Here is a 17,654-nt window from a genome sequence, read left to right on the forward strand (position 1 = left end):
GCAAGACGGTACAAGACTACTCACAATGGCGTGCAATTTAAAACCTTGTTGTTTATTTCTGGAACTTATCATTTAATATTTTCAGAATGTGGTTGACTGTCAGTAGTTGAAACCACAGAAAGCAAAACTTCAATAAGAGGGGACTACCACATATTCTTTTCAAGTAGAAGACATGGCATTTAGACCAAAGCTAGTTAAGAAAAGGAATAGCAACTTATAGACCAAAAAAAAAAAAAAAAAAAATTTTTAACTGAGCATCTGAATGACCAGAAATAAAATGTAGCAAACAGGAGAGGTATTTCTTTTCAAGTAGGCTCATTTGTTGTATATCAAGAAGAAATGAACACCTATCACAGAAAGTAATACCTAAAACCCATTACATAGATATAACATTTGTATGAGATATATTACATTTCATGGTAGACAATCAGTATGTAAGCAATAATGTTTACTCTCTTTCCTTACAAATATGGACAATGAAAGAAAAATCACAGGATTTATATGTGTAGGTACCACCTGTACCTCTCTGTGTTGCCTTATGGGAATTGGGGCTCCTAAAACAGGTACAAATGCTGATATTTAGGCTACTGCTATTGCTGCAAGTAATAAACTGTCCTTTGTCTTTGTAAAAAAAAAAGGAAAAAACGAAACATAGCATTTATCAAGGAATCAATCTTTCTACTTAAGGGATTGCAAGACATAAACTTGCTTCACAGAAATTCAATTCACAGTTCACAAGAATATTATATCACAAAGCACTTTTTCTGGGTATGAGGTGATATGTAAAATGCATAAGCAACTAAGTTATGGGAAACCTACACTCATATAAAACTAAAAACGGGGTTAAAATCATCAAAGTAAAGTAAAATATAAATAAGACTAATATAAGTTAGTATGATTTCTTGGTTTGGTTTTGTTTTCCCCAGAATCATCAAAATACTTATAAAGGCTACAGTTAAGTTATCTTTATTAAAACCAATATAACATCATGATTAATTTTCTATCACCTTGATCAAACTAGTTTTCAATTTTAACCCTAAGTAGAAAAGGTTTAGTTATTCTTCTGCTTTCAAGTTTTAGAATATTTATAAAAGACTAAAACAGTTTATCACAACAAAAACGTGATCTTATAAAGATAATAACAATCATTTCTCTTTAAATAAAAACACTAAAATATATTTTACTTCTAAATTTCTTAAAATTGTCTTGAAAAACCCTTTCCCTTTTATGCTTCAGAGAAAAAGGAAGATGCCTGCTAAGAGAACTAGTATTATCAATTAAAATGATAAAAACGGCACAAAATTCACACTTTAATGCAACTCTTCTGGTTAAAAAAGAAAGAGAGAGAGAGAGATAGAAAGGTACATTTGAACTTAAAAATAAAACTAACATCTCCCTCAACGAGAAATTCGACAAAATAGACAAAGCAATGAGCAGAGCTAAAAGTTGCAGTAAGCTCAGCTACAGTTCTGGACAGCTAGGCCAGGAGTTTGGCTCCTGCTGGGTAACCTAGATAAAAATTGATCCATGCAAATGGGAACTAGAGCTAATCTTAATGAAGCCAGGGATTAGACATGGAGCTTCCATGTTTATGGAAAAAAAAAAAAAAAAAAAAAAAGCTGAACTACCATCGAAATGATTCCTAGGGCCACAGCTACTATAGAAAGTCAGGGCATGGAGTAAGGAGGAATGTGAAGGGGGAATATTCAAATTAAGGTCAGTCTAAAAATTAAAATTCTAAACCATAAGAAATATTACACTAAAACTGGCAGTCAACAAAATCAGCAATGAAACATAAGAAAATAATATGAAACAACATGACAAAGACTTTGAAATAAGTATTATAAAGCTGAAAAGACAAAACAGTTGCTCTATTAAAAAAGAAATTTATAAAACAAAACAAAAAAGTTAAAGAAGAACTGGTGATAATAAAAAGAGACATGCAGAAATCAAGAAACAAAAAATAATCACTAAAAATTCCTCAGATAATTCTGTGGAATTAGTACAAGGATTTCACCTCGAATGAAGACAGAAGTAAATAGATTTAAAAAAAAATTAAAGTATTGAAGAGATGGAAGATATAGAGTGAGAGGTTCCAATATATCTCTGATAGGATTTTTGAAAGACGAAGACTAGAGAGAATGACAGAAAGGCATTATTTTAAACGATTATAGCCTGGAATGTTCTAGGATTATAGAAATATATGAATATTCAGAAAGAATGCTTATAAAGGAATAACAAAAAGACCGCAAGTCTTTCATCAACCACAAATGATGCTGGAAGGAAGTGGGGTGATAAATGTAAGTGCTGAGAGAAAGATAATCTTCCTAGAATGTAATCGCCAACTAAACTATTACTACTCTTATTATTCAAGAACGAGAACAAAATTTAAACACTTTAAGACATACAAAGACTAAATACTTAGCACCCATTGAACCTCTCTAAAAGAATTCTTAATGAAGTACTGCAGTAAGAAGAAAAATGAATCTAAAGGAAAATCATGAATATAAGAAAGGATGAGCACATTCATAAAACATGCCAGTAAATTTAATTATACGCTCAAACAAATAACTCATTTTTATCTTTAAAGAAAGAAAGCTCTCAACAATAGTAAGATGGACAAAAGGAATTTGTTCAGTGGTTAGAAGAAGCATTCTTAGCTACCCATTCATGTTTAAAACACATTTAAGAGCATGCACCAGAAGTGAAATTCAATCTATTAGCTCCTAAACCAGAAAAAGAATAAAAGGGAATATAAAAATGTTATCAATCCTAGAGACAATATAAAAGGGTAGAGGAAGAATGATAAACCCAAAAGCTTGGAAACTAAAAGATGTTCATCTAGTTATGAATTACAATTAAACAATAAACAGTACATACCAAATGAAATACAGTTAAAGCACCACTTACAAATTTTGAAGAGTGGAAATGAGGAAAGTGTTCACAAATAAATAGAGCTGAGCTATACTAGAAAAACAAAGAAGGAAATAAAATATAAAACTTAATGAAAAACTGAGAAGCAACCAATATATCCTTCGATACGTGAATGAATAAACAAATTGTACTACATCTGTATAATGGAATATTTTATTCAATGCTAAAACAACAACAACAACAACAACAACAACAACTGTCAAGCCATGAAAAGACATGGAGGAATCTTAAATGCATAATGCTAAGAAAGAACCCAATCTGAAAAGGCGACATACTATATGATTTCAACTATCTGACATCTGGAAAAAAACATGGTAAGAGTAAAAAGATCTGTGGTTCCCAAGGCTACAGGGGAAGGGAGGAATGAAATGGTAGAGCACAAAGGACTTTTTAGGGTGGTGAAACTATTCTGTATAATACTGCGATGGCAGATACATACCAGTATACATTTGTCAGGGCCCATACAATGCATAATACCAAGAGTGAATCCTTCTGTAATCCTATGGTAAACTATGGACTTCAACTAATCATAATGTGTAAATATTGGCTTATCAATCATAACAAATGTACCACTCTAATACAAGATGTTAGAAGAAAATAAGGGGAGTAGATACACAAGAACTCTATACGTTTCACTTACTTTTTCTGTAAATGTAAAACTGCTCCAAAAATTAGTCTATTAATTAAAAACAAAATATGGTATAAAATTCAAGAAAAAAATAATTGTAAAGCTATTATCAGTGAAAATGATTATTCCCTTAATGCAGGTAAATGTTTGTAAAACTGAAGGATGTGTTATTCAGAGCATAAGGGCCGCAGTGAAAGGTTGTGGGACGCATGCTTTCAAAGGCTGAAATCCTGGTGGCTCACGCCTGTCATCCCAGCACTTTGGGAAGTCCAGGAGGGCAGATCACTTGAGGTCAGGAGTTAGAGACCAGCGTAGCCAACATGGTGAAACCCCGTCTTTACTAAAAATACAAAATTAGCCAGGCGTGGTGGTGCATGCCTGTAATCCCAGTTACTGAAGGAGAATCGCTGGAACCCGTGAGGCAGAGGGTGCAGTGAGCCGAGATAGCATCACTGCACACCAGCCTGGGTGACAGTGCAAGTGAGTGTGGTTTAAACAAAAATTATCTAGCCAAATGTCTTATATATAAAAGATGCTTATCAAATCTTTGTGGAGAAAAGGAATAAGTAATGAAAGCAGGGAATCAGTGACTAATACAAGGTTGTTTTCAATGAGTTTTTGTCACTAGGTAATAAAATATAAATCTCTTTTGGAATTTCACATTAGAATTTATTTTTCACATACAATAAAATAAATGTTTAGAATATTTCAAATGTTAGCACAATTATTATTGATAGCATAAGGAAACAAGTATTTGTAAACAATCTAACATTTTTAAAGAAGAAACCCATTGTCATTGTGAAAGAAGTATATTCGTCATCACTTGGTTTAATTAGAAGACCTTTAGGCTCATCCCAACCTCTTCAGTATTTAAAAACTGGAAAACTGTCATATGTCTTATTATTTAAAAGGAACACATGCTTTATGAATAAATCCCAAAACATATGTGAGAAAAATAAAAATAAAGAAAAGAGCAACAAAAGCAAGAGCTGGTTTTCTAAAAACAAGGCAAAGACTACTCTAGCAAAAAGGAGATAAGTACATCAGAGACAGATATAAGAAAGAAGTAATATAACTAAAAGCTAGCATAATTTTTTAAAATAAGAGCACATTATAAACAACTTTATAGCAAAAAACTAAGTACTCAGAAGAAATGGCTAATTTCACAAAAATATAATTATCAAACAACTTAGCAAGAGAAAGTCTGAACAAACAGACAACTACTGGAAAATTCAAATTGGTAATTGAAGTTGGTCCTCCAAAAGAGACTAGGCTGTATAATTTCAGAGGCACACTAGTATTAAATTTTCATGGATCGATAACTGCTTTCTTACAGAAACTTTTTTGAAAACACAAGAGAAAGCTGAAACTGGAATGTTAACTATTAACACAGAATAATTTACAAATTCTCGAATCTGGCTGAGTTTCTAGACAGAGTATAAGCATCTAAAAACCATATAATGCATCAGTGCCTACCCAATAAGCCTTCAAGGAAAAAAAAAAAAAAAGACACATTCTGATTCTTACACATTGAAGAAACCCAATACATTTCCTCTTTAATTACATAGAACATGCATTTTAAAAATTAGAGTTATTCTCAGAAATAGTTTGCAAATATTTTCTACCATTCCCTAGGTTGTATTTTCATTCTGTTTATTGTTCCCTTTGTTGTACGGATGCTGTTTAGATTGATGTAATACAATTTGTCTATTTTTGCTTTTATTGCTTATGATTTGGGAGTCTTATCCAAAAAAAACCCTTACACAGATCAATGTCAAGAAGCATTTCTCTTATGTTGTTGTCTAGTAGATTTATCATTTCAGATATCAGTTAAGTCATTAAACTATTTCGAGTTAATTTTTGTACATTGTGATAAAGGTCTAGTTTCATTCTTCTGCAGATGAATATCCAGCTTTTCCAGCCCGATTTATTGAAGAAACTGTCCTTTATCCATTATGTCTTGGGACTTTTGTCAAAAATCAGTTGGCTATAAGCCCATGGATTTATTTCTGCATTCTCTATTCTGTTCTATTGGTCTCTGTGTCTATTTTTATGCCAGTACCATGCTGTTTTGATTACTATCATTTTGAAGTATATTTTGAGGTGTCTGGTAGTGTGATGCCTCAAGATTATTTTGGCTACTCAGGGTCTTCTGTGGTTCCATACAAATTTTAGGATTGTTTTTTCTATTTCTGTAAAGAATGTTGCGGGTATTTTGATAGGGATTGCACTGCCTGTAGATCACTTTAGGAGTATAGACATGTTATCAACATTAGTTCTTCTAATTCACCAGTACAAAATATCTTTCCATTTATTTGCATCTTCTTCAATTTATTTCATCAATGTTTTATATGTTTTCAATGTAGAGATCTTTCCCATCTCTGGTTAAATGTATTCTCAGGTATTCTGTATATGTGTAGCTATTTTAAATGGAATTGTTTTCTTGATTTATTTTTCAGATAGTTTGCTTTTAATGTATTAATATACAAATGATACTGATTTTTGTATGTTGATTTTATATCCTGGAACTTTATTAAATTTGTTTATTCTAAAAGTTTTTTAAGAGTCTTTAGGGTTCCCTATATATAAGATTGGAACATGTTGTCTGCAAACAGGGACAATTTAACTCCTTCCTTTCCACACTGGATGTCTTTTACTTCTTTCTCTTGCCTACCTGCTCTGGCTAGGACTTCCAGTACTATGTTGAATAGAAGTAGCAAAAGTGTGCATCCTCGTCTTATTCCAGATCCTTAAGAGAAAATGTTTTCAACTTTTCCCCATTCAATATCATGTTAGCTATAGGTTTGTCATATATGATCTATGTTATGTTGAGGTACATTCCTTCTAATTTGTTGAGGGGTTTTAATCATGAAGTGATGTTGAATTTTGCCAAGTGATTTTTCTGCATCTACTGAAATGATCATAAAGTTTTGTCCTTCATTCTATTCATGTGATATATTATGTTCATTAATTTGCATATTTTGTACCATCCTTGCATCCCTGGGATGAATTCCACTTGGTCATGGTGAATGATCCCTTTAATGTGCTATTGAATTTGGATTGCTAGTATTTTGTTGAGAATGTTTTACATCTATGTTTATCAGCAATACTGACCTATAGTTTTCTTTTCTTGTTGTGTCCTTATGTGGTTTTGGTATCACGATAGTGCTCAGCCTGTAGCGTGACTTTGGAAGTATCCACTCTTCAAGTTTCTGGAATAATTTGAGTAGAACCATTATAAGGCCTTTATTGGCAGAATTCAGAAGTAAAGCTATCAGATCCTGGAATTGTCTTTGATGGGAGATTTTTTATTACTGATTTCATCTCATTACTTCTTATGGTCTGTTCAGATTTTCTGGTTCTTCATGATTCAATTTTGGTAGGGTTTATGTGTCTAGGAAGGCTAATATCCAGAATAATAAGGAAATTAAATAACTCAATTGCAAAATAATCTGACAATAATCCATTAAAAATGAGCAAAAAATCTGAAAAGACATTTCTCAAAAGAAAATATACAAAAGGCCAACAGGTATAGGCAAAAAATGCTCAACATCACTAATCATCAGGGAAATGCAAATCAAAACCACAAAGAGGTACCATTTCACTCCAATTAGAATTGCTATTACCAAAAAGACAAATATAAACAAAAAACAACTATTGGTGCAGATGTGAAGGGACCTCTTAAACACTGTCAGTAGAAATGTAAATTAGTACAACCATTATGAAAAACAGTATGAAGGTTTCTCAAAACATTAAAAATACCACTATCATATGATCCAGCAATCCTACTACTGCGTATATCCAAAGGAAAACAAATCAGTATGATGAAGAGATACCCGCACTCCCATATTTACTGTAGCACTATTCACAACAGCCAAGATATGAATCAACCTAGCGTCCATCAACAGATGAATAGATAAAGAATATATAGTATATACACAATGGGATACTATTCAGTCGTAAAAAGCAATGGAATCCTGTCACTTGCAACAACATGGATGAACCTGGAGGACATCATGTTAAGTAAAATAAGCCAGGCACAGTAAGACAAATACTGTTTGCTCTCACTCACATGTGGAATCTAAAAAAGCTGATCTCATAGAAGTAGAGAGTACAATAGTGATTACTAGAGGCTGGGGAGATTGAGGGTAGAGAGAGAATAAGTAGAGTTTGGTCAATGGGTACAAAGTTACAGTTAGAGAGGAGGAGTAAGTTATGGCCTATCTAGAGCACAGTAGGATGACTAGGGCTAACAATATTGTGTTGTGTATTTCAAAAAAACTGGAAAAGAGAATTTTCAATATAACAAAGGAATGATAAATGTATGAGGTGATGGTTATGCTAAACACTCTGATTTGATTTTTAAACAATGTATACATGTATTGAAACATCAGACTAGACCCCATAAATAGGCATAATTATGCATCCATTAAAAACAAAATTTAAAAAATAGTTGAAAGATGGTAAATAGTATGATCAAAAAAGTTTTTTAAAATTTGAGTTGTTCTATACGTTAAAGTAATAAACAGCACACATTATAAATTACAGTAAGCATAGTATGCAAAGAAAAACTGTACGCAATTTAGGAAATGTCTTTCTTTGAGATACGAAGCAATTTTAGACTTGCATATGAAATTTTAAAATGTGCATATTGAAAACAAACAATATGAAGTATAATAAGAGAAGAAAATGTTAAAACCTGAGAACAGTTTTGCATTGACAGTTCATATGGATCTGAATATGGATAATTATAAAAAGCAGATAATGTTATTTAAAACTTTATAAATTATTCTTAGTCTGAATTGTGGCACAGAAAGTTATTAAGTATTCATACATTATAAAATAAGGTAATAAATAACATAAGAAAATGACCATGAAAATTATGACAGCATTTATTTATCTCTTAAGAAGAATTTCTATGCAAATTGTGGCTGTTTGCAGAGAATTAGATAAATTATATCTACAGAATAACTAATGCTTATTATTTACAGGTACTTAATCTACATAACAATTTAACAAAGCTAAAACTAAGGTCACTTGCAACTTCATTAAGACAACTTGGAATGTGAACACTATTTATTCCTCACATACTATAATTAATTAGCTGCATAGTAAACAAGTCAAAGCTAGGAACCACTACATATTTAAAAGCTTACTTTACATTTTCATGTATATGGCAAATTGACAGCTTCCTTGATTCTTAGATATTCTGATATTGTCTCAGAAGACAAGTTTCAACCATTATGTGTGTATGTATGTGTGTGCTCATGCATGTATACACATATATGTAACTTAAAACTTATGTATTTAATCTTAAATATTTGAGTGAATGCTTATAGCAATTTCTAAATCTAATAACCATACTTATTTATGTTTACAAACTGATATTATCCAAAATGTTTTTAATTTATCTCAAACACAATTAACAGAAACGTATCTTTGTTTTACTAAAAAAATGCATTTATCTTATTTCTTCCCTATATCAATATATTACATGTAATTGTCAATATGTCTAATCCAAGTACGCATGTGCTCTTCCAAATCATTCCTAACAACATTCATTATATCACATACAATTTTCCAGCATTTCCTTCTTAAATGCATGTATGAAAGATCCAAAAGGAGAGGACTTAAGAAAGCAAGATAATGGGAGGAGGTTGATTAAACTTTGTTAGATTGCCTTTTATCTCCCCAAACTTAAAAGTACTTGACACAGAGTACAGAATTAATGACTGAATAAATGAATGAGTGAACAGTATCAAACAGAGAAGTAGTATGAAATTTGTCAAACTGTCTTACTCTCTGAACAACCAGTCCAATCAAGAGCAAATTAGTTCGAAATCTGTTATTGCCATAAATTGGAAACGTATATTTAAGCTCCTCATTGTGAGCTTAATATATTAATAATGCATTTTTACCCACATCTATAACAAGACAATATATGACCTCGAAAATGCTTCAGGTTGACAGGTATCTTAAAAGTCATAAAAATCCAACTTTCCACAAATCCCACCAAAAGTGATGATTCAGCATGTGCTTTTACATCTTCAATAACAAGTCTCACTATTTGCCAAAAGAGGTTGGTATATTTAAAGGACTTTGAAAATTGAAAAGGTTTGACTGAGCTAAGATCTGTCCTCACATATATTTTACCCAGAAATCCTAGTTGTAACCCTTGGACCACCCTTCTTCCATATACAGCTCTTCGAGTACTATGCTCATCTCTATCTCACTGGAGCTTTCTCTTTAGAAGGACTACCAACTGTAGTTTTTTTCTTAAGTGGGAAAAAAGCAACATACAACCAAGAGAAATAAAAAATACGGCTTGGGTTTTCCTAATATAGATTATAAAACTTAAAAGATCTGTAATAGCAGATAAATTACTTCAAGTATGTTGACCTTTCCTAAACGTTACACTCAGCTAAAAGTAGAATACAGGATTCTTGAGTTTTTCCTCACGAAAATTGTATCCCTTTTAAAGTAAAAATAGTAATGAATAACCTAAAATAGCAGACAATGTGGAAGTGAAAAGAAACTTGGGAGAAAATGGGCATATCACTTTAGAGTATACAGTATGAACATATTCAGACATATACCCACAAATTAAAGACATACAAAAGATACATCTGATCCAAATAACTTTTCACCCAAAACCAGCGAGTACTTTTATATGCAAAATGTTTAGTGATAGGAATACATTCAAAAAGTTTATATACACATGAGTAAATATTTAGGATACGAGTCTTTTTGTTTTCGTTTTTGACAGGCTCTTACTCTGTCACCATCCTGGAGGGCAGTGGCACAGTCACAACTCACTAAAGCCTCAACCTCCCAGGCTCAAGCGATCCTCCCACCTCAGCCTCTCAAGTAGCTGGGACTATACGCATGTGCCACCACGCGTGGCTAACATTTTTTTCTTTTTTTTAGCATAACAGTCTTTATTGCAATGTTATTTATAATAGCAAAAAACTAGATAAAACTTGAATCTTCAATAACAAATAATACTACTACTCTGCAACCATTAAAAATTATTACATTATATTCTCATTAAAACAAGCATTACAAAATGTTAAGGAACATAAAAGCAGGTTCAAAATTATATATCCTGTATGACCTAGTTTTTAAGTATTTTTATTTTAAAAGATATATACTCCAAAATATCTGCAGTGATTATGACTGAATAATGGTGGGTTCACAGATGATATAGTTCCTGCATTCTGCTTATATATGACCTAAATTTTCTAAAACTATGACATATTTTTCAAAATTAGAAAAATAAAGTTGTATAAAAAATGGGTGGCAATAAAAATGGAAATTTCCATCACTATACTGAAAAGAGAAAAAAATTAATTGGTATCTAATAAAACACTATGGCTTCACTAGTAGCCATAAACTGAGAAAATTAGAAGGACATAAGAGAAAAAATGGTGACAAAATCACAATAAGTAACAAATTAAAAAATGTTCTTTCCTTTGGAAAGATAAGAGTCATTCTTTTACTACTACTTTTGCTTGTATCTTCTCCTACAGAGAATGTTAGCTTAAAAAAGAAAAGAGTGGAACAAAACCCATACATATTGAATGCTAGCTACAGCAAAGGAGACAGCAGTAAGGAACATCCTAGTCCTTCAAATAAGTTCAGGTATGCAGACCCTGACAGAGCATATCACGAGGTTCAAGAACCACTTATACATTTGATCTCAGAATCATTGCTATCTCTTGAGAAATACTTTTTAAAAAAAATAATAAGTGTAAGATGAAGGCAAAAGTCCCCAATTTGAAAAAAGAAAAGATAAAAATGATGGACTGTGAAAACTACTTAATTGTCAGTTTAACATCAAAAAATGGCAATGTGAATTTAAAAAAAAAAAAAGTCATGACAAAATAATTCTTATGAGATTATTAGGTTAGCGGTTCTTAAATTGGCAAAGCAACTGGAAGTGTGACATCTTTGAAGATGATGGGGCAAAGCATTCTACATGTCAGTACTATTAGAAGACTAAACAGCTGTATCCAAATTGTGTTGATAAAGGATTAACGTCAACATAGAAGAAAACTGAAGTTGTACCTATTAAAAAAAAAAAAAGACTACGGAATGAAAAACATAACTGCCATCATATGTTTAAAAGATAGTCATATAGGAGTAGATGCCTGTGACTTTGTTGCCCCATTGCACACATACAGGACTGAACGGCAGTAGGAGTATTATCAGTTAGCAAAAGAAATAATTTACAAGGTAACTACTCCAGAAAGAGATGGGATAACATTTGAATAAAAGAAGCTCTTCATCAGAATAATATTCCTCATTACATGAGGATCACCATTTCCATGGAATTCTAAACACACAAATACCACACTGGATGGAGAAATTCTATGATTCTAAACATTCTGTAAAGGATAATTTTCAATTCAGACAGCAGGGTAGAGGCTCTTCTGATTATTTGGTGAAAGACAACAAAAAACCAATACATATTGGTCCTCATAGCTGAAAGGACACTTTTAATTCCAATCTGGCTGATGTGGTATCATAGCTCAGCAATACTAAGGCTACCAAAAACAATGTACAGCACCTAACGAATGGAGAGCCTTTTCATAAAGCACTAATATGAATCTTTCAGTACAGCAACATTTTAAATACTTATTCTAGTTACAAAAAAAACTACTACAGCCTCTTTATCAAATTGTAATACACACATTAAATGAGAGGTTCTCAAAGTGTGAGCCAGAATCTCTAAGATCCTTTCAGAAGATATATGAGGTGAAAATTGTTTTCATAATCATACTAAAACATTATTTAACTTTTTCATTCTCATGTTCCCATGAGCATAATGTAGTGGATTTTTGCAGAGGCTACATAATGTAATGTGTGATATCAGAATATACTGAATACAGAAGTATATATGGAAATCTAGCTGTCTTCTATTAAGCCAAACATTGAAATCATTTATAAAAATATGATATAATGCCACTCTTCATACTTTTCTGATTTTAGAAAATAGTTATTATTCATTAAAATGTTATTTATACTATAGTAATATGATAGATTTAGTATTTATTATTTTAAATGATTTGGGGCTGGGTGCAGTGGCTCATGCCTGCAATCCCTGCACTTCAGGAGGCCGTGGCGAGAGGATCACTTGAGGCCAGGAATTCGTGACCAGTCAGGGCAACATCACAGAACCCTGTCTCTACAAAAACATTCTTTAAAAAAATCAGTTGCATGTGGTGACGCATCCTTGTAGTCCTAACTACTAGGGAGTCTGAGGCAGGAGGATTGCTTGAGCCCAGGAGTTACAGGTTATATAAGCTATGGTCATGCCACTACACTCCAGCCTGGGTAACAGAATGAGACTCTGTCTCTGAAAGGATAATAAGAAAGACAAAAAAGAATGACTTAATAGACACTTATTAAATTAATATAGTAAAAATTTTCAATTTTGATTCCTAATATAGTAAATATCAATAGAGCTCAATAACAAAGAAAAAGTATATGAGGTTCTCAGTAATTTTTAAGAGTGCAAAAGAGTTTTGAGAACAAAAACTTGAGAATCACTGTATTAAAGCAAGCTAATTATTCTCCACCAAATTTTCAAAGGATGATAGAATCATTTCTGATGCAAATAAGTTCCAAAAACGACACAGGCTTCCCTCAGAAGACAATCTAGCCAAATAACTCACACTGCTGGACATCAGACACATATCTGGAGGTTCAGAAATGAACTTGCATGGGTCAAGTAATGCCATCTGCCTAGAGTCAAGAGATAATACTAACAGCAAATGTCAAATCACAAATGCTATAAAGCAGCAGCCCATCTGCACAAAAGCAAACTACGGTTGTATCAATAAAATCAAAACTCACTTTTTCTAAAAACTGATTACACAGTAACTCTACCAATATTTACAGCAGCAGTAATAGCTTTGCAAATAGCACGTAATATTGAAATAGTACAGAGATATGTATACTTCAATATATCTCCAATATGCTAGCTTTTTAGATCCCACTTTACATATTTCTCAAGGTTTTTTTTTTTTTTAATTAACATCTTTTCCATCTTAACAAGAACTATTAATATCAGAACTCACTTCAAAAACTTAATCCAAAAGATTTTCTTTAGGGTAGTCAGACGTTAAAAAGCCAGGCAGGAAAAAAATAAAAATAATTAAATAATTCCCTGAATTAAGACCTCGCTTTTAAACATCACTTTATTATTTGAAACATCCATAGATAAGAAGGCATAGATAAAAATTTATTTACTGACATATAAGGTATACACCTAAATAAAAGTTTGATTATACAACTATATGGTGCACTTGAGAACCTGGTCTGTGAAACATTATGTCTTATATATGTTATCCCACAAATCCTCACAGCAACACTGTGAAGTAAATATTTCACAAATTAGAGAAATGGGGTTCACAAGAGCTTAGTAATTTGCCCATAGTCAGTAAGACATAAGCAAAAGAGACAAAATTTGGCCTGGCTTTATGAGAAAAGAAATTCCTTCAAAGAGCCTTGCCAGTTAATGTTCTTTTCTTCAAAAAATCTGATGGCATACTAGATAGGAATGGTAGATCTATGCTGAGAAAAAAAGTCCCAGAATTTCTACCACTCTCTTGCTTTGTGACTTTAGTAAACAACTGAACCTCAGTTTTCTTCACCTTTATAAAGAGGGTATCATTCCTACACATTGCAGGACTGTGAAGAAGCTGGTTAGGTCAAAGAAGAAAGCCTGGTTCAGGTCCATACATAACAGGCACTTAAAACCTGGTAGCTTTACTGTTGTTAATACTACTACTTTCTAGGGTAAAATTTTCTGTTGAAATTCCATTAATCATACCATTCCAATAGAACGAATCCTATTGCTACAATTCTGTTTCTGAAACAGCAGCAGCAGGAAGATAATCTGTACCAATAATGGACAGGTTTTGGTTAAGAAAATAACATGGAGTATTCAAGTCTTATTCACTTCCAGGTGTTAAAACGCACTTCTAAAAGTGAATACAATTCAAGAACATAAAGAACCTTAAAGATCTTCTAGCCAATCAAATTCTAAGGCTTAATCATAATGCCTACAGTCTTACCTGGAAAATTACAGAAGCCAGAAGAAGAAATGCTCTTAGAAGAAAGTAACGTAGAGGCTCAAGGTAGGGAGGGAAAAGGGGATGATATTCGCAAAAGCTAAGAAGCATGTTATTTTATTAGTACAACATACAGAAGAACACAAATGTACTTTCTATGTAATGAATTCCCCGAGGAATTATTAAAACTCATCTTAAACAGGTCTAAAACAGGAGAACATAGATGTACTTTCTATGTAATAAATTCCCTGAGGAATTATTAAAACTTATGTTAAGCAGGGTCTAAAAGTTTCATCCTTTTATTTCAGCCAATTCCTTATTTGAAACTCTAAAAGGAAAATATCTTGTTTCTGAAGAAATTTTGAATTAAGAGATGTCAATAATTCCCCTACATAAATTTAAGATGCCTAGCTTCAAAACACAGGAATATGTACAAATCTACTTAAACTTCAGTGCGCCTGTGTACTTTGTCAGAATGTCTGAATTTACATCCTGGATCCATTATCTACTCTGCAACTCCAGACAAATTTCCCAGCATCTCCACACTCAATTTGCTAATCTATAAAATATCTGCCACCAGCAATCAATAATCTATGGGGCTGACAAAGCATTTACTTAAGGTACCAGCAAAGCAGACCAGGAAAGTTAGAAAAACTTCTCAAAAAGGAACTTGATGTTTGAAAAAGACATCAACTTTATCACTATGGTAATAAATGAAATTTTGTTAGATTTTCTTATGTTTGCTTTAGTATGCTATTTTTTTAAAAAATTTTCATCACATATGGGAGGGGATGAGAAATGCCTCAGAGTGTAACCTTTTCAGTTCTTAGGGCTTCTAACATCTTAATTTAGCACTGCCTATCTCAAAGCACTGCTATAAAGATTAAATGAAGTCATGCACATAAAGCACTTAACATAATGCCTTGTCATGTAATAATGTCAGTTATTATTATTACTATTGTCATTAGTCTTACTCCTCTCCACGTTTCAGTCAGAAACCTTCTCACACAGTCTTTGTGGCAAATGTAATCATATGAATATGCTTTTTATTCCCATGTTTCTAACACTAGTTTAATAATAAAATAAAGGTCTTTTTTAAAAAGATATTTAATAGCTAGCCCTTAAAAATGGCTTTATCATCAATTAGTCATTAGGTCAATAAACTATTCAGAGCTGGGAAACGACAGGTTGAGAAGAATTTTTGCCATCAGCATAGAAGTAGCTTTATATGCTTATTATATGCTTTTCTTAGATTATATGTAAAAATATTCCCATTTTTACATTTCTGGAGCAAGAGCACACAGCATGCTACTTAAACATTCCTATTTAAATAAAGACTCAAGTAAAAGCTTAAAAAGAAATAGAAATTAACTGTTATCATATGAACTGATTGATTATGCTCTTTTTAATTATCCTCTTTCCAGGTTTAAGTATGTAGAAGTAAATAGACAACACATAAGGTATAGCACACCCTAAAGTGAAAACAACACTGGTCAAGAACAATTGTAGTGAAACAACTGTAGGGAAACAACTGTAGAAAACTACTAAAGCATCACTTGAAAATTACACTGAAAATTTGCCAGAACAACAGAATGTAACATATAACAGCAAAGAATTATATCTAAAATATAAATTATGAATAACCTAAACTGCAGAACAAAAATTATGATAATGATTCATTTTTATACACAAACAGGAAAACCAAAACACTGACTATATAAAACCATATAGAACTACCACTCAAGCCACTGACGGGATGTGAAATAATAACTTACATGTTAAACTATCCATTAACCCTGGTTGAAAAAAATCATTAAACCAAACTATGTAGGCTTCAGGGTGGCTTGTCATATACCTTAACAAGGTGCACAGCCCTCACCTCCTTTGGCTCTTACCTATCTGCATACCCTTGTTTCTCAGCACTCCACCTTTGCATCTTGCATGCTTGCTGTACAGAGCTACAGCTCTCTGAAAACAGTGTTCAAGCCTGAAATATGCTTACCTTTCTGGTCCATTTGAAAGAGTTAAATCTAGTCATATCTGAAGACTTGGTTCAAGCTTAACCTTCTCTATGCATACTTTTCCTCATACTAACACCTCTATAAAAATCTATGACTTGTTCTTTTATGCACCCATTTTCTTTGCATGTAGTATTATAATACCTATGATATTTCAATACAGTTACTTGTTGACACGTCTCCTCCTGCTAGACAATTAATTCTGAGAACAAGTTTACTATCTTATTCATCCTTTTATGTTCAGTAAATAGCACTGTACCTAGCAATACAATAAGCATACAGTAAATATATGAAAATGAAGCTATTATGAAAAAAATCTAGAACAAATATTCCCCTTCAAACAATCAGATTCAGTTACATACTTTAAAATTGTGGTGAAAGACTAAGAAATACAAACTTACTATAGATACTAAGAAGTGAAAGTAATGGTTTTATGGCTCACTAAGAAAATAAAATATCCATTAATTAGATATTTATATGTTTCAGTTTACTATAATCATAATTGGATAACCACTATTATGATGAGCAAATATTAGTAAAATTTTCTTCATAAATCACAGTTTTTAAATATTATGTTCAGAATGTTAGAGAAAATTTAATAGTATAGAACAGATCTGATATAAATTAAACCAAATGGAAAACATTCAAGGTAAATAAGACTGATCACAGAATTAATGATATAATACCTTACCTCCAAACTAACGTTAGTCGGCATAACACCTATCACTACCATGGGTTAAGTCCTCCAATACCTACTTAGTTAATTCTCTTTTCTCTGAAAAACACAGCTAGTATTTTTTCTGTATTTCTGATACTTAATGTGATTTAAAAATTCTTAATTCCAATAATAACAACGAAAATAATCACAATTACCACATAATCATTATTTACTATGTTACTTACCATTTTGCATATATCATATTCAATCCTTATAACAATTCTCTATCTTGATATTGGTGTCTCCTTGAGATAGCCCAACAAGAAAACTGAGCTTCT

The 17,654-nt window shown here is 32.1% G+C and overlaps 1 protein-coding gene across 2 annotated transcripts in view; it reads right to left on the reverse strand.

Annotated features, from left to right (window-relative positions):
- Window positions 1-17,654, reverse strand: part of ASCC3 (activating signal cointegrator 1 complex subunit 3) — a 367,582-nt gene that overhangs the window by 317,730 nt on the left and 32,198 nt on the right. The gene's annotated exons all lie outside the window — the stretch shown is intronic.

Source organism: Chlorocebus sabaeus, chromosome 13, assembly GCF_047675955.1.
Source record: "Chlorocebus sabaeus isolate Y175 chromosome 13, mChlSab1.0.hap1, whole genome shotgun sequence".
Classification (NCBI taxonomy): domain Eukaryota; kingdom Metazoa; phylum Chordata; class Mammalia; order Primates; family Cercopithecidae; genus Chlorocebus; species Chlorocebus sabaeus.